This window comes from Dipodomys spectabilis, unplaced genomic scaffold (genome assembly GCF_019054845.1).
Source record: "Dipodomys spectabilis isolate Male_0828 unplaced genomic scaffold, ASM1905484v1 ptg000783l, whole genome shotgun sequence".
NCBI lineage: Eukaryota > Metazoa > Chordata > Mammalia > Rodentia > Heteromyidae > Dipodomys > Dipodomys spectabilis.
In genome coordinates, this window is record NW_024871460.1 from 4,739,259 (window position 1) to 4,755,882 (window position 16,624).

Consider the following 16,624-nt stretch of genomic DNA (forward strand, 5'->3'; position numbering starts at 1 on the left):
AGAAGAAACTCAGATGTAACCTGTCATTTCTATGAAAATGAGATAAATTCTTTGTTTAATGCACTTTTTTTCCCTTACTGTACATCTGCCTGACAGAGTTTGCCCTAAATACCTCACTAGCTTTATGTGGGCCATCATGGAAGAAAAGGAGTTTGGAAAACTCAAGGAAAAGTTCTTTCAACCTATACAACCTAACTTATGGACTGTTTCTTGTTAGCTACTCATTTTTAGGAAGGATTTTCTGTTTAACTCTACCAAATGGAATGCCAAAGGAAATCTTCAAGGCCGATGGCTGTGTTGTATTTTGATATAATTGTACTGTGTTTTTAAATTTTGTATGCCAATTTTTAAGACAAATTTTACATACTCTATATTTTATTTTTCTGCCAAAATACACTTGTGTTTTCTCTTCTTTTTTATAATAGATTCTGAAAAAATTCATACTTAAAAAAAAAAAAACCCTGCCCAAAATGTGAAGCTTGGTTAACTGATGTTCATGATAGAAAGAATAAAATGTATCTTTCTTTTCCTTTTACAATTGAATAGTTTATTTCTGTGAAAACATATTGAAACTTTCAGTATTTTAACCTTCTGTTTTCATTTCTCTTAGCAAAGGCCAATAAACCTGTCATACTTTGGGAGTAAACATACATGTTTATGTATGTACAAAAACAAATTACAAAATATCAAGGCCAAGGGGGTAGAAAAGTGCAATTTTTCCCATAAGATTAGAAAAGAAAAGAGAATGCTACTCCTTGAAAGACATCATGCAGCACAGGACAAACATGAGTATTAAAGATGAATGACCTTAGAGATTATGGAAATCTTTTTGTCCGGGTCAAGTAATAAAAGGAAAGTAGAAAATTACCTATTTAATTTGGATAAATTCAATGCAGTTCATCAAAGGTTTTGTTCTGTGGCCTGAATTCACTGGATCCATGTATATATATGTGTGTGTGTGTGAGAGAGACAAGTTTCACTGATGTATTGTTTTTAATCTTGCCAATTCACATTGCATGTTAATTGATGTTTACATGGGTAAAGTGAATAAATTATAATAAACATAAAATAATATTGATTCAAACTTGGGAAAATTTAAGCTTTGACTGTCCTGTTTTACTTCCCAGGAAGGATATTTTTCTGAAGTAGTACACAGATAATAGCATTTTCTTTCTTGTTTCTGTGTCTCATAAGTATGCCTATATAGATGGTATCATGAACTGGTACATACAGTAAAAAGGGATGAGCCAGGTACTCTGAACTTGCTTAGTGTAGTTACTACAGGGCCTCCATGATTCCGTGAGACTTTTTACATGATTGGCCTTACCTTGTAGCTGGTGCTACATAGACCTGTGTTAAATACACCATTGAAACACATGAATCTTTGAACAATTGTTTTGTAAAGCTTCTGTGGTAGAGCAGAGACACATGAAGTGTCAAATGGTGTGCTTTCCACCTCTCTGCTTCCTTTTGATGCAAACAGCCATGTTCCATCTATCCTATACAAGAAGCTGCACATTCTACCTTCTGAGTACAAAAGAAAAGGTACACCGAATTCTGAAACTCAGGCTCTCACTGACAGAGATGTTCCTGGGAATCAAACATACCATGCCAATAAGTGAGACTAAAACTTGACTTTGTCTTTTTTTTAACTATTTATGTTCTAAATTAAGCTTTGATAACATTCAAGTGTTAAATTCTCTCATTCTTATAAAAAGTTGAATTAATTGCCTGTATTTATTTTAGCAATTATTCAATGTATTTCCAGTATAGGATGTATAGTATAATTGATTTTTTTGTAAATAAAATATTTTTGATAAGATTACTGCCTTTTTTTCTAAGGGAAAGGGGTGCATTTGTTTTCCTGTTTGTAGTGGTGTGAATTTGAGAATTGGGTATTTAGAAAAAAAAATCATGGTTGGTCAAAGATAAGATGCAATTTAATGGTGTTTACACTAAATAGAAGTTCTCCAAATCACTAATTTTACTATCATTTATGGGTGGTAGCAGATGTCTAGTTATAATTGTTTTCTGAGTGCCAATAATGGGAAAATCTCGAAAGACTGAGACAAAAAGACTTCCAACTGGCATTGCTTTTGTCTCTGACCTTTTTTTCTTTTTCCTGATCATTTCAAGCTGCTCAGGTTTTGCCAGAAATTTATTACAGTAAGTTTATGGCAGCAGAAAAAAATCACAAACATGAAGAAATTTAAGCAAGATTGTTATGGCATTATTTACAAATATAAACAAGGAAGGCCTTAAAAGAACCTGAGCTTGAATCATGACAGCCATGATTGAATGGATGGCAGCATATCCAAGCACTGCAGAGTTGGTAGACATTAAACAATGGTTTTCGGAGATGATGTGAGGATGTTGGAAAAGTATCACATTTAAAGATATGTAATCATTTTGTACACTAACACATCAATTTTGTAAAGACAAAAATGTTTAAATGTGGTGATTACTAGTCCAGAGAATCTGACGGACGTATATTCTGTATACATTCTTGTATTCTCCAAATTCCATAAACATGTATTGCTTTTATAATCAGAAAGAAAAAGATAATAAATATTGCTTTTGGAAAGTAGGTTGAGACATCTACTAGCATTCCATGGTCTGAAAAGCTTTGATATTTATTTATCCCATTTTTACCATTTACCTCTCAAATTCATCTAATTTCTCATTTTTCCCCTTATTTGGGTCTTCAGAAGCCTTCATTCCTTTGGTACCGTTACAAGATAAACTATAGCCAATAGAATTATTGCCTTGGAGAACAACATAGATTTATGGTACTAGTCCCAGCGACTTTGCCTACGAATGGCTACCCAGACGTTGAATCACTGATAAATTGACTTAGTGCTCCATTAGGCAATGTAAACGAGCAGTATACATTGCAGGTTATGCTGGCCCTAGACCTGTCATAGCAACCCTTCAGTCTGCTGTCTATCCGAGGGAATGCATAAATGCATATATATGGCTTTGATCTAGTAACATTTTGTTAATAAGCACTGACATTTAAATCATTTAATTATCACATGATTGCTATTAATTTTTGCCAGTCTTGGGACTTGAACTCAGGGTCTGGGCACTGTCCTTGAGCTTATTTTTGCTTAAGGTTAGCAATCTACCACTTGAGCCACAGCACCGCTTCTGGGTTTTCCTGTTTATGTGGTACTGAGAAATCCAACCCAGGGCTTCATGCGTGGTAGGCAAGCTCTCTATCACTGATCCACATTCCTAGCCCTACAAATTATATTTGTTATAATGTTTTCCAAATATTTAAATAAATACAAAGCTATTCCCATTACCAAAGCAATGAGTGAACCAGAGTTACCCTGCGAGACATATTAATGGCTCCAGCTATGGGGAAATTTATCCACTTATTTATGCCATGAAATACACTGACACCTGTTCTGAACACATACTATGCAATAAATATGATCTGCAGCATGTTTTAAGTATCTTATTTTAGTTGCCAGTCCTAACACATTTCTGTTATTACTTCCATCTTATAGACAAGTAAGTTGAGGATTAGGTAACTTAAGATCAAAAAGCCAGGACTGAGGGGCATAGCTCAAATGGTAAAGCACTTGCCTATCTTTAAGTTCAAACCCAAGTACCACTGATATAAATTAAATAGATAAAAATGAAACCAGTAAAATGTAATAGTGGATTTTTGCATCCAGGCATCCAGACATTAAGTTAACTCCTTAAAGTAGTGGTATTGACAGTGTGGCCCTCTATTCAGCCGCTACATCTATGAACATATTAGAAATTTAAATGAGTAGCCCCATCCTACTTGTGTTAGTCCAAGGTAGATCAAATCACATAGTATTTCTTGGGACAGGTTAATCAGATAAATGAGTGGTTTTTGTACACGTTAGAATTGGAGATATATTACTTCAATCTAACATCTCATACTGTTGCTCACAGGTTGAATATCTAAGGTAACTGTCTAGTAAAAAAATGTGCCCTCTTCCTACTGACTTTTGCCCATTTTATCCATTAGTATCAGTAATGCTTGTCGGCAGCTTACGTGTTCTAATTGTTTATTCAATATCAGTTATGGATAAGAAAGAGAGGTGTACATTATGTCTATATTCCAAATGCTTGTAATTGACCAAGAAGTCTATGATAACTACATGCGAAACAAAGTCACAGGGATATAAGTAATGCTGTGAAGATGGAAAGAGGAAATAAGCATAAGTAATTACTTGATAAAGGTGGACTTTAAGATATGATATCTGGGACACATTCTTTAAACATGGATAGGAACTAAGGAGTTTCTAGGGAAAGAAGTAATATTACTTAGTTAGAGGTGTGATTTTACCAGAGAGTCCTTTAACTCAATTACCCAGTTTAAGTGTGATGTGGATTGCATGTAATCACTAATAGGATATATTTGCAGAAAGTAAAATTGGAAGTGGAATCTAGAAGACAATATCACAGCTTGGGAAAAGTTGTGGTAGGGTATGTTTGAACATTCCACATTATTTATGATTTAGTTTGAACAGGTTTATGAGGAGTTATTATTATTCTCTCATTTGCTTGACAGCTTTGAGCATGCAACTTCCCATGGTATTGTCTGCTTTACATGCTCAATTGACCATTGGAATCACAAACCATAGGTTACTCAAATACTAAATATTATTTTCAGCTTTTCTCTCTGTCTCTGTCTCTGTCTCTGTTCCTGTCTGTCTCTCTTTCTCCATCTCTCTTTTTTAAAATTTTATTTATTTATTTATTTTTATTGTGAGAATACCGTACAGAGGGGTTACAATTACATGGGCAAGATAAAGAGTACATTTCTTATCAAGCATTGTTGCCTCCTCTTTGTTTCCCCTTCCCATTCCTTCCCATACTCCCCCATTCCCCCACCTGATTCTTCCCCCAACCCCCCACCAAAGTTGTAAAGTTCGTTTTTTTTTTGTCGGTCGTGGGGCTTGAACTCTGGGCCTGGGCGCTGTCCCTCAGCTCTTCAGCTCAAGGCGAGCGCTCTACCACTTGAGCTACAGCGCCACTGTAAAGTTCGTTTTCGACATAACAACTTGTACATCTCATTGTTGCAATGGGTCCACCTGTATCCCTAGTTAAATGATTTGTTTTTGCCCTTCCCCTCCACAAATTATACCAACATCAAATACAGTGGAAGCATGGGTTATACTGTGGGGGAGGGACATACAAAACAACATAGAAATCATCTTATAGATATGTTAGAAACAATTGCATGAAAGGGAAAAAAACAAAACAACATTTGAATACTTATCTTGGGGTTCATTCCCCTACCATCAACTTATCTGACCTTTTATACTTGACTCAGACATATACTAGTTATTGCAAATAAGGGAAACTATGGGACCTATGTTTCTTTGGGCCTGGCTTACTTCACTTAATATAATTTTTTCCAAGTCTTTCCTAACAAATGGGGCAATGTCATTCTTTTTGATGGAGGCATAGAATTCCATTGTGTATATACCACATTTTCTTGATCCATTCATCTACTGAGGGGCATCTGGGTTGGTTCCAAATCTTAGCTATGGTAAATAATGCTGCAATAAACATAGTCGTGATGGTAGCTTTAGTGGTATTGTTGATGGGAGTGTAAACTTGTTCAACCACTTTGGAAAGTAGTATGGAGGTTCCTCAGAAGACTCCACATAGAGCTCCCCTATGACCCAGCAATCCCACTTTTGGGCATTTACCCAAATGTTCACAAACAAGACCACACTAAAGCTACCATCTCTCTCTCTTTCTCTCTCTCTCTCTCTCTCTCTCTCTCTCTTGTGCTTGGGATTAAACTTGGAGCCTTACTCATATCAGGAAAGTTCACCACTGAGCTGTGTTCCCATCCTTTCTACAATCATTTGAGCCCATCAGTGCCATCACCACATGCATTATTCCTCTCAATTTCCTTAGTTACTTTTTATTTATTTTTTGTATTGAGTATTAGACCTAGACCTTAAGCATTCTAGGCAAGTGCTCTACCATTTAAACCATACCCCCAGTCCTGATTGTTATGTTTTGTTTCTGAAACAGTGACTCATTAACTTCCGTAGGCCTATCTTGAACTCACAATCCTCCTATCTCCACTTCCTAAGTAGCTGGCATTGTAAGTATATATCATTATGCTTCTCTGCATCTCACATCCTTATTAAGAAGTTTTTTGTCTCTTATTCAAGTCACAGCTCTTTTCCTCATTTCTGTTTTGTTTAGTGGTCAAACAGATAAACTCCTGAAACCTCCAACAATGCACACAAGGATGCAGGTTACCTCTTCAGCTTTTCTTGAAGACCTTGACTCCTGTTCTTTCCCACAGTTAACCTCAGTTAGGTGTTTTGCAACCTCTTGCCCACAGTTTTCCCTTCACCTTTGTCTTTGGTTGCCTTTTGCTTTCAACATGAAACAGATTTTTACTTCTTTCCCCAATCCCTGTGTATACACATCAGATTTGTTATTTCTTTTATTTTACTAGCATTTGCTTGTCCCCAAACCATACCTTTAAGGGATTTCTGCTACCTTCTCTTTTATATTATTTTGTATGTTCTCTACTAAGTAGTACTGACTTTTTTCTACCTTGTGTTGTGGACATTGATACTCATGGTAACAACCAAAGAGACTAAAAGTCTTTTGAGACTAAAGGTATGTCTTAATCATATTTGAATCTTTTATTGTAACCAGCACAATGAGGTGGACAAGAAAACTTGCTAGATAAGCAAAACAATATATAGAACAACAAGAAAAGAAGAAGAGAAACAAGGGTTCATGCTTTTGTCACTAGAAAAAGAGTTCTTTGGCACAGTCAACAAAATTATGGCATTTATTCAACAGTTATTTTTTATTTTTTTTACTTGGAGTATACAAATTGTACAAAATAATGAATTTCCTTATGTTATTTTCATACATGCATTGTTCACCTCTATTACCCTCCCTTTCCCAATTCCTCCTCCCTCTCCCATTCATTATAGGGGATATATATGAATATACATGCATACAAATGAATTCATATATATGGTTTAGATTCCATATATAAGAGAAAATTGTGTATCTGATTTGTATGTATGTGTGTGGTGTGTTTTGCCTATTTTTTTAACGAGATGATCTCCATTTCCACTTATTTTTCTGAAAACAACATTTCCATTTCCTTATGTCTGATTAGTACTCCATTGCATATATGTACCATGGTTTCATTTTCCAGTTATTAATTGATAGGTATGTAAGCTGACTTTCTTGCTGACTGCTGTGAGTGTCGCTATTAACATGGCACTATTACTATTAACATGGCTTGTGCGGGTATCTCTACTGTATACATTCATTTGTATTGTAATATATGCCCAGAAATAGCATAGCAGGATCACATGCTAGTTCTACATGCAGTTATTTGAAGAGTCACCACCCTGATTTCTATTGTAGCTGCATTAATTTCTATTCTATTCTACAAGGGGACCATTCTCTACCAGCATTTGTTGTTTCTTTTATGAAAGTCACTCTGCCTGGGTGGGATAACATCTCAATGTTGTTTCAATTTACATTTCTTTTATAGTTAAGAATGCTGAACATTTCTTCATGTATTTATCGGCCATGTGTACTTCTAGAACCTGCTTCTTGAGTTCAATTATTCCTTAGATGATTTGTTGTGTTGGCATTTAAGCTTTAGGGCTCCTTATGTTTCTAGATACCAAGCCCTTGTCAGATATATTGCTGGCAAAAAATTATTTCCCACTGGTTGTAGGGAAAATACTGGCTGTGTCTTCATTCTAGAAACTATTTCTTTGATAGACAGAATGTAGTGTAAGGCAATCCTAGTTATAATCCTTGTTTTTTATTTTCTGAGCTGTTCAAGTCTTACCCAAAAAGTAAATCCATTTTTAAGTTATAATTATTCACCAGTCCTTCCTAACATTTCAAAAGTAAGAATTTTGTTTGTTTTAAAGGGAATTCATTTAATTCCTTTACTAAACCATCTCCCTACCTCCTCTGGACATTTTTGTAAGCTCTAACTTTACTTCTTTTCTATCATTATCTTTATTTCATTAATTTTTATTCCACTATTATTGTCATAACCAGGTTTGTCCCTCTACTATTTCTGATACAAAATGTCTTTAGTTGCATGTCTATTTTTTTTTGTTGTTGTTTGATAGTTGATCTGTCGTTGGAATATAAGCTCCAGGGTGCTAGGAACTGTGTAAAATTGCATAGAAATTACAGTCCTGATCTTAGTACATAGTTTATAGTGGGTAGAAATTCAATATAAATCTGTGGACTGAATAAATGAGGGAGGGGAAGGAAACTCAATATAGGTTGGGAAACAGCCAAAGAGTTTTGAAAAGTAAAATTCCTAGCTTTTTATTTGTAAGGGATTTCACCCATGGGAAGATGTAATTTATGAACAGAAGATAATGTTGATGATTTTATTCTATCTTATTTTTGCCAATCCTGGGGTGTGAACTCAGGGTTTGGCTGCTATTTCTAGAGGTTTTTTTTTTTTCTTTTCTTTTCTCAAAGCTAGAGATCTACCACTTGGAAGGTCCACTTCTGGCTTTTTGGTACTTAATTGAAGATAAAAATCTCATGGATTTTTCTGCCTGGGCTGTCTTCAAACCACTGTCTTCAGATCTCAGTGTCCAGGCATGAGCCACTGGTGCCTGGCTTGATGATTGTTTATAATGTTGTACAGGGCAAGGAAAATCAATAGGTAGGAGGTGATCCTTCAGTTTTGAGGAAGCTGAGTTGTGGAGATCACTAGCATATTCATAACAAAGCTGTTTTAAGAAAAAATTTAAATCACTAACTTCCTTGTTAAATACTATACTTTCTGTGCTGGTTCCTGGTTTGTAATTTTCTTGAATATTCAGTGGAAATCTGTTTTGACACATGTTCCTGTGTTACCAGGTTTCCTGGATTATGAAACAAGCCTCTTCATCAAAGCATTTCTAATATAACATATTAACATCAAGATATAAAATACCTTTGTGTGTCTACATACGCTTCATCGTCATGATGTCATATATCTGAGACTTTTCCTGTATGCAGGCTCCACATGTACCTGTGGACCCACCTCTTTGTGGAGTTCATTCTAGCGCTTCACTTTACACTCACCTTTGTGCCACCATTCTCCACAATCTTCCTTGTCTCTCCATTATGCCTGGAGCACCTCTCTTGGCTGCTTCTTAGCTACCTCTCTTCAATGTGTGTGACATCCTGTCTCTTTCACACACATAATATCACATTACCATCCCCATATGCTAGATTCTAAGCTTGCCAACACCTAAAGGGCTTCCCAAAGAGCAGGCACTTAATACATGTGAGCAGGGTAATGTTCTTGTTCTTCTAGGGAAAAATATCGTAGGGCAGATGTCCTACATACATAGCTCATCATGTTGTATGATGGTGTTCATTCTTGTCCTTGACTTTCAGCAAATATTTGTATAGGTATCTACTGTTATAGCTTTGCGATTTGGAAACCAAAAACCAATATGGAGTCCTTGTGTGTTTGTTGTCTCTGTGCTCCAAGGTGGCAAAAGAGAATCCAAAAAATAAAAGTTCTCTTCCCAGGAAGGTTTAAGAAACACTGAATGTGTTTGATATCCAAATTTCAGACTTTTTATCAATATGAAAAGAGGTTCCACTGAATGCTAAAAGTCTTATACTTCAATGACGATGGTATTCTTCCCACAAGGGTGTTTGTTAACATATGGATGAGCATTATTCTTGAAAACATAGTTCAGGCCACACAGGTATATAATTCCTGACAAAGCAGAGCGGATTTGTTTTCATGTTACATCTAGAAACATAACTCAGAGCTTAACCTCCACGCTGCTTGAGTAATCAGCTCCACGTGTGGAAATCATGGGGGCAAAGGGGAGAAGACTTCCTCTTTGCATGGCTTAGCCTCTGAGCTACAGAAACAAGCTCTCCACAGAGTTCAGCATGTCCGTGTTCTGTCAGAAAGCTCTCCCTGTGGACACTTAGGCAAACCTAAGTGGCTGGGCTTAGTTCTGCCATTCAGGGCAACATTATCATAATGTTTGAAGATAATGGACAATCAAGGGATTAAAGACTGACATGACTTTGGCTTACATGAGAGCACTGATGGGAAAAAATAAAGCACAATTGCTTTATAAACTAAGGGAAAGGTTGTGTTTTGTTTTCTACTTTGGATTGGGTTGATTACTGAGTTGCAAAATCAAATGTCGTCATTTTTCATCAGGTCAAGATAGAATCATAGGACACATGCTTTCTTGCAGAGTGAACAGAGGCTGGCTGTGTGCTATGTTGTCGAGTTCAGTGTTTCTCCTCTCCAGACTATAAACACACATGTCTCTCTTCAATTAAAAATACATAAAGTTTTAAGGAAATAAAAATTCAGGAAGCAAGATCTCCATCTCATTAGGCTATTAGAAGTACAGGGGAAGGGAGAAAAGAATTAAGATAATTTATTTGAACTTTATAGAAAAGTAAAGATAGAGCAGACTGGAGAGAATGCTTCTTTCTCAAGTGATTTGGTAGAAATCAAAATGATTCTTATCTCCTTGCTCAAGTTATCAGAATTCCAGGATGAATATTTGGGACTCTATTTTTTATATATGTGGGGGAATTTATAGGCAGTGTTTCCCTTCTTAAATCTGACATATTAAGGGTATTTCCCTTGGAGTTATAAATTATAGACTTTCAAGTTTATTAGCTTTTCATATTTAGAATTTGTATATAAAGCCACCTTAATAATTAACCAAAGACCTGAAATTTTCAGTGCCATTAAATATCCTAATGCTCTAAAACTAGATTCTAATGTTCTTAGTCCAAATGAATGTCATGTCTCCCATTTTGGAAGTGTGTAAGGCAGACAAGTTTGCACCTCTGACTCACTGGGCTTTGGTTGTAAACTGATTTGTATTCAGAGTTCTGCTCTACTACTTATCAGTTGTATAAACTTTTAGAAACTTACACCCTTTCTTTGAATCTTATTTGCTCATCTGAATAATAAAGGGAATGACACTTATTTGTCAGAGTTATTGTGTAATCAAAATGTATGAAAAAGCCAAGGAAAAAACATGCCAAATAAGAGTTTAATAACCGTGTTCTTTCTCTGTCTAGTCTTGTAAATAATCAATTTCATTAGCATTCCTCCCTTCTTACAATTCCTTTTCTTGGCAAAAAACACTTTACTAAAGCTGGGGCATGTAACTCAGATACCAAGGAATTTTACTCTAAACTTCATTGTAGATCCATTTTTGATGGCTTCTACCTAATCTTAAGATTTCTGTTTTAGGAAAGGCAGACTCTCCTTCAGACCTGGAAGTAATACATTACTATTTATTCTTCAATTTAATGTAAAAGTTTCAATTAAGATACAATCATTATGCCTATCAATGAGATATGGTGTGCTATTTCAACACAAAATCTGTGCATTGATCAAGTCACAGTCATGCATGTTTCTGATTTTGAAGTCTCTGAACGCCTCCCTTCTAAATCTTCATACAATATACACTAAATTTTTCTGAACTACGTAAGTGTCTAGCATGTACTGATGTCCAAAAGAACACTCAATATAATTTTTTATTTCACGAAATAAATGCCATAGCATATGCAAAATGTTGGGTCAATAATAGGGAAATTTCACTGGGTTGTTGCTCTTAGTAGATAGGCCCTTTCTTTTTTCATTTGTGAAAGTAACAGGCCTTAAGCTCCATAGAAATGCTTTTGAGATTTTATTATCATTATCATTATTATTGAAGGGAAAGGCAGTTAGAAATTCAGGGTAAAAAACTCTTCCAATTTGACTTCTTCTTATTACTTTAATCATTAGAAGTACATATTCCATCTTCTACCATGACAGAGCTCAGATTAAGGCTCTGAGTCCTTTTAAGTTGTAGGTACGTTCATCCCGTCTGTCATCTTAGGCTAAGCTACTAGAATCTTGTGCTTATTGTCAAATATGTGTCAAAGACAACTATCTTTTGTTTCCTCCATTCTTTCTGCTCCGTATTCCCTGGTGGAAAAGCCAGTGGGAGAGCATGTCACCCACTTAGCTAAAAGTCTTTAAATATCTTATCTCAGGATACCATGTTCCCTGAGGCTCAGCATGAGCCTGTTTAACTTCTCTTTTTCTTCTGTATTACACTGCAAACTGGCATTTTTTTTTTCTTTCTGTTACTCAGCCAAGACAAGCTTGTTCTCATTTCAGGGCCATTAAGAGTTGCTATTTATTGTGCCTAAAGCACTTTTCCCCAAGAAGTTAGCATGGTTGATTTCTTCTTGTCATTTTGATCACCTAACTGGAGTCCTTTCCTAAACATGCTATCTAAAGGGACATTCTGTCCTGTTAGCACTTGAGACCACATTGTTCCATTGCTTTTCTGCAAGCATTGATCATTACTGGACATGAGTGTATTTATCAATTTATATGATTGTTGGCTCTCTCAGTTATGCAAAATAGAGAATTCACAGAACAGGAATATAAGACTATATCCCAAAATCCAGGACAGAGTGTGACATGGAAAATGGTGAGTACTGTGGTTGAATGTGTGCAGATATACAACAATGGCACTAGACATTCTAAACGTTTGTAAGTCTTGAACACAGCTGACCAAGATTAAAGCCTAAGGCATGACACGAAAAATATCAAGGTTTAAAGAATGGTTCTTCTGTTATTCTGGGCTGGGAAGGTGGCTCAGTGGTAGAGCGCTTGCCTTGCATGCCTGAGGCCCTGGGTTCGATTCCTCAGCACCACATAAGCAAAAAGAAAAAAGCCGGAAGTGGTACTGTGGCTTAAGTGGTAGAGTGCTAGCCTTGAGCTGAAGAGCTGAGGGACAGCGCCCAGACCCAGAGTTCAGGCCCCACGACCGGACCCAAAAAAAAAGAAAAAAAAAAGAATGGTTCTTCTGTTTTTCTAATGAGAGAAAAATACTTTTGTTCTCTCTGATATTCATTCTTGCGAATCAAGAATTTATCTCAAAAAGTAAGACCCAAGAAAATACTTTAAAAATGTATGATTTGATTTTTCTTTCTTGCTATTGTTTCAAACATATTTATAAGATGATTTCTTTGTTGCTTTGTATGTCCCTCCCCCACAGTATAACCCCTGTTTTCACTGTATTTGATGTTGGTATAATTTGGGGAGGGGAAGGGAAAAAACAAATCGTTTAAATAGGGATACAGGTGGACCCATTGCAACAATGAGATGTACAAGACACTATGTCGAAAAACGAACTTTATAACTTGGGGGGGGGGGTGGGGGGTGGGGGGGGAGAGATGGGACTGGTGGGTGGGTGGAGATGGGAAGGGATGGGAAGGAAACAAAGGAGGAGGCAACAATGCTTGATAAGAAATGTACTCATTACCTTGCTCATGTAATTGTAACCCCTCTGTATGGTATTTTCACAATAAAATAAATAAATAAAAACATCACAGTGCTATTGCAAAAAAATGTATGATTTGGTGATATATTTACTGTGGAACTAAAGCTCTATTCTTTATAGTCAATTTATCATGAATATATATTTAAGTTCCCAAGCTAGGATTTTGAAGCTATTAAGTCTGTGTTATCTTGTAATAATCTTAAAAAAATGTAAATATATATTATTTTATTGTAAAGATACTATACAGAGGGGTTGCAGCTACGTGAGTAAAGTAATGAGTACATTTCCTATTGAACATTGTTACCCCCTCCTTTGTTTTTTTCCGACCATCGCTTCCCTCCCTACCTCCCCAACTCTCCCATCCCCCCCCATGCAAAGTTGCAAAGTTTGTTTTCAACATAGTGTCCTGTACATCTCATTGTTACAATGTGTTAACCTGTATCCTTATTTCAGCATTTTGTTATTTCCCTTTCCCTCCCCAAATCAGAAAAATGTATATACAAGATACAGGACACCAGAATCAAATACAGTGACAGCAGGGTTATGCCATAGGGGGAAAAACATACAAAGAGACACACAAAAAAATATAATACATTAAAAAGAACAACAAGAAAAATAAAATCCCTTATGTCCCTATCTTCGGGTTCATTTTGCTTAGCATTAAGTTATATGGTCATATGTACATAGCTGTTGACCTATTCTGCTTGTCCTAGACATATACTAATTATTGCAGATAAGGGAAACCATGAGACCTATGTTTCTTTGGGCCTGGCTTACTTCACTTAATATAATTTTTCCAAGTCTTTCCATTTCCTAACAAATGGGGTGGTATCATTCTTTCTGATGGAGGCATAGAATTCCATTTGTGTGTGTGTGTGTGTATGTGTGTGTACACCACATTTTCTTGATCCATTCATCTACTGAGGGGCATCTGGGTTGGTTCCATATCTTAGCTATGGTGAATAATGCTGCAGTAGCAATCTTTTTTAACCTTTAAATATATGGAAGCATTCATGTTAGGAAGGGAAGTATATTATAAATTCTTTATGAACTGATGACTGTAGTTATTGCTTGCCTAAATTTGAGCATCTCTGGGATAAGCCCCAACTTACAGAGCCAAGAATCTAAGCATTGGGTGGTGATTTGTGACTAGCAGTAACTGTGTCTAAGTAAATCACTGGCAGTAGAGACCTAATGATTAGAGAATACAAAGAGTGCTCAGAGCTTACAGTGGCTTTCAGGGTGGTAACAGAGATTGTTTGTTTTACTGTGACCCCATAAGATGGTCACCTTCCAAACTGTTCCCAACAATGCTTCTGGGCATATAAAGTTGACAGGTCATTCATTGTATGGATAGAAGCCCAGCCTGGGAAAGGTCTGATTAAGAAAGTGTGTGCATGGGAATGCTATTATCTGGCAAAGGACTAATCCAATGATGCCAGAGGTGTTTCCCATCTTTCCTCCTCATGATTAAGTCATTTCCTTCATAGACAAGATAAGGAACTTGAGTGGGTGAAAATTCATACATAAAGGTCAAATTGTTCTTCAGAGTTTCTCTTACCCAGCTGAACTTGAGTCAGACAACTGTGTGCCCATACAACCATAGCATTATTTTTCCTTCCCGTCTATTGCTATGAATGAGAATATAGAAGGCCATCATTTTAATCCACTGATAAAAATAGATTAGCTACTTTATCTGTTCAAAGTGAATGGGTAGAGTAAACAGAGGCTTAGACTTGGTGGTAAACATTAATTAGTAAATGATCTCTCTAATTCAACCAGGTCCTGCTCTTGGAATACTGGCTAATTAATTTTTCAAGGCTTCATTCAACTTATTCTATTACTGTACAAAGCTCCAGTGAAATATTAGCTCCTCTGTAATGCTTCTCTGGAAATAAATGACTCCATCCTTTATTTCCAAGTCTCATTTCTGAATTCTAGCAGTAATGAATTTAATATATTATGGTTAATTATTTAGGAGACTCTTCTCTCTATGTGCTGGAATATGTTTAGTTCATCTTTATAAATATCTCTTATCAACATAAAATGCCTGTTGACTAAAAGAACATTATAGGGGCTAGGAAGGTGGCTTAGGGGTAGAGCGCTTGCCTTGCATGCCTGAGGCCCTGGGTTCGATTCCTCAGCACCACATAAGCAAAAAGAAAAAAGCCAGAAGTGGCGTTGTGGCTCAAGTGGTAGAGCACTAGCCTTGAGCTGAAGAGCTGAGGGACAGCACCCAGGCCCAGGGTTCAGGCCCCACTACCGGACACCCCAACCAAAAAAAAAAGAGCATTATATTTGTTGAAGTGACTAAGTGATCTTGTCTTTTGTAACTTATCACAAAATACAAAGCCCTTCTTTAAGTAAATAACAAGTTGGTATTTACTGATTGCCAACCAAATGATAGGCAGCATGAATATATGTTTACCCCAAATAAGCATGAAGAGTAAGTCTTGGTAACCTGCACTGATAGAGGAGTGAATTAGAATTTAGGAAAATGTGAAGATTTTCCCCAACTTCATTAACCCATAGAAGAAGAATTAAAAACAGATTTATTGTCTTCAATTCTGACATTCCTTCCAATACCCTATAACCATGTTTACAAATATTTTCTTTCTTTTATGTCCAACACTGGGACTTGAACTTGGTACCTAATGCTTTTGCTCACTGGCTAGTGCTCTACCAAATTAAGCCTCACCTGCAACCTTTACAAATATTTTCTTATATAAATGTCATTGGCATAAAGAGAATTGTATCTTTTTTTCATTTTTTCTTTTTATTCTTTCGTTTTATTGTAAAGATGCTGTACAGAGGGGTTACAGCTACATGAGTAAGGCAATGAGTACATTACTTATCGATCATTGTTAAATCCTCCAAAAACAAATCCTCAAAGAAATGACTGCCCCATCAACAAGTAAGCTAAAGACTTAAAAAGAGACTTCTCTGAAGAGGAAATAAAAATGGCCAATAGACCCATGAAGAAATCCTCAACTTCTCTGGCCATAAAAGAAATGCAAATCAAAACAACATTGAGATTCCACTTCACCCCAGTTAGACTGTCTATAATCAAGAACTCTAATAACAACTGATGCTGGAGGGAATGTGGCCAAAAGGGAATGCTGCTGCATTGTTGATGGGAATGTAAACTTGTTCAACCACTTTGGAAAGCAGTAGGGAGGTTCCGCTAAAGACTCCACATAGGGGCTGGGAAGGTAAAGGTGGCTCAGTGGTAGCATGCTTGCCTTGCATGCATGAGGCCCTGGGTTCAA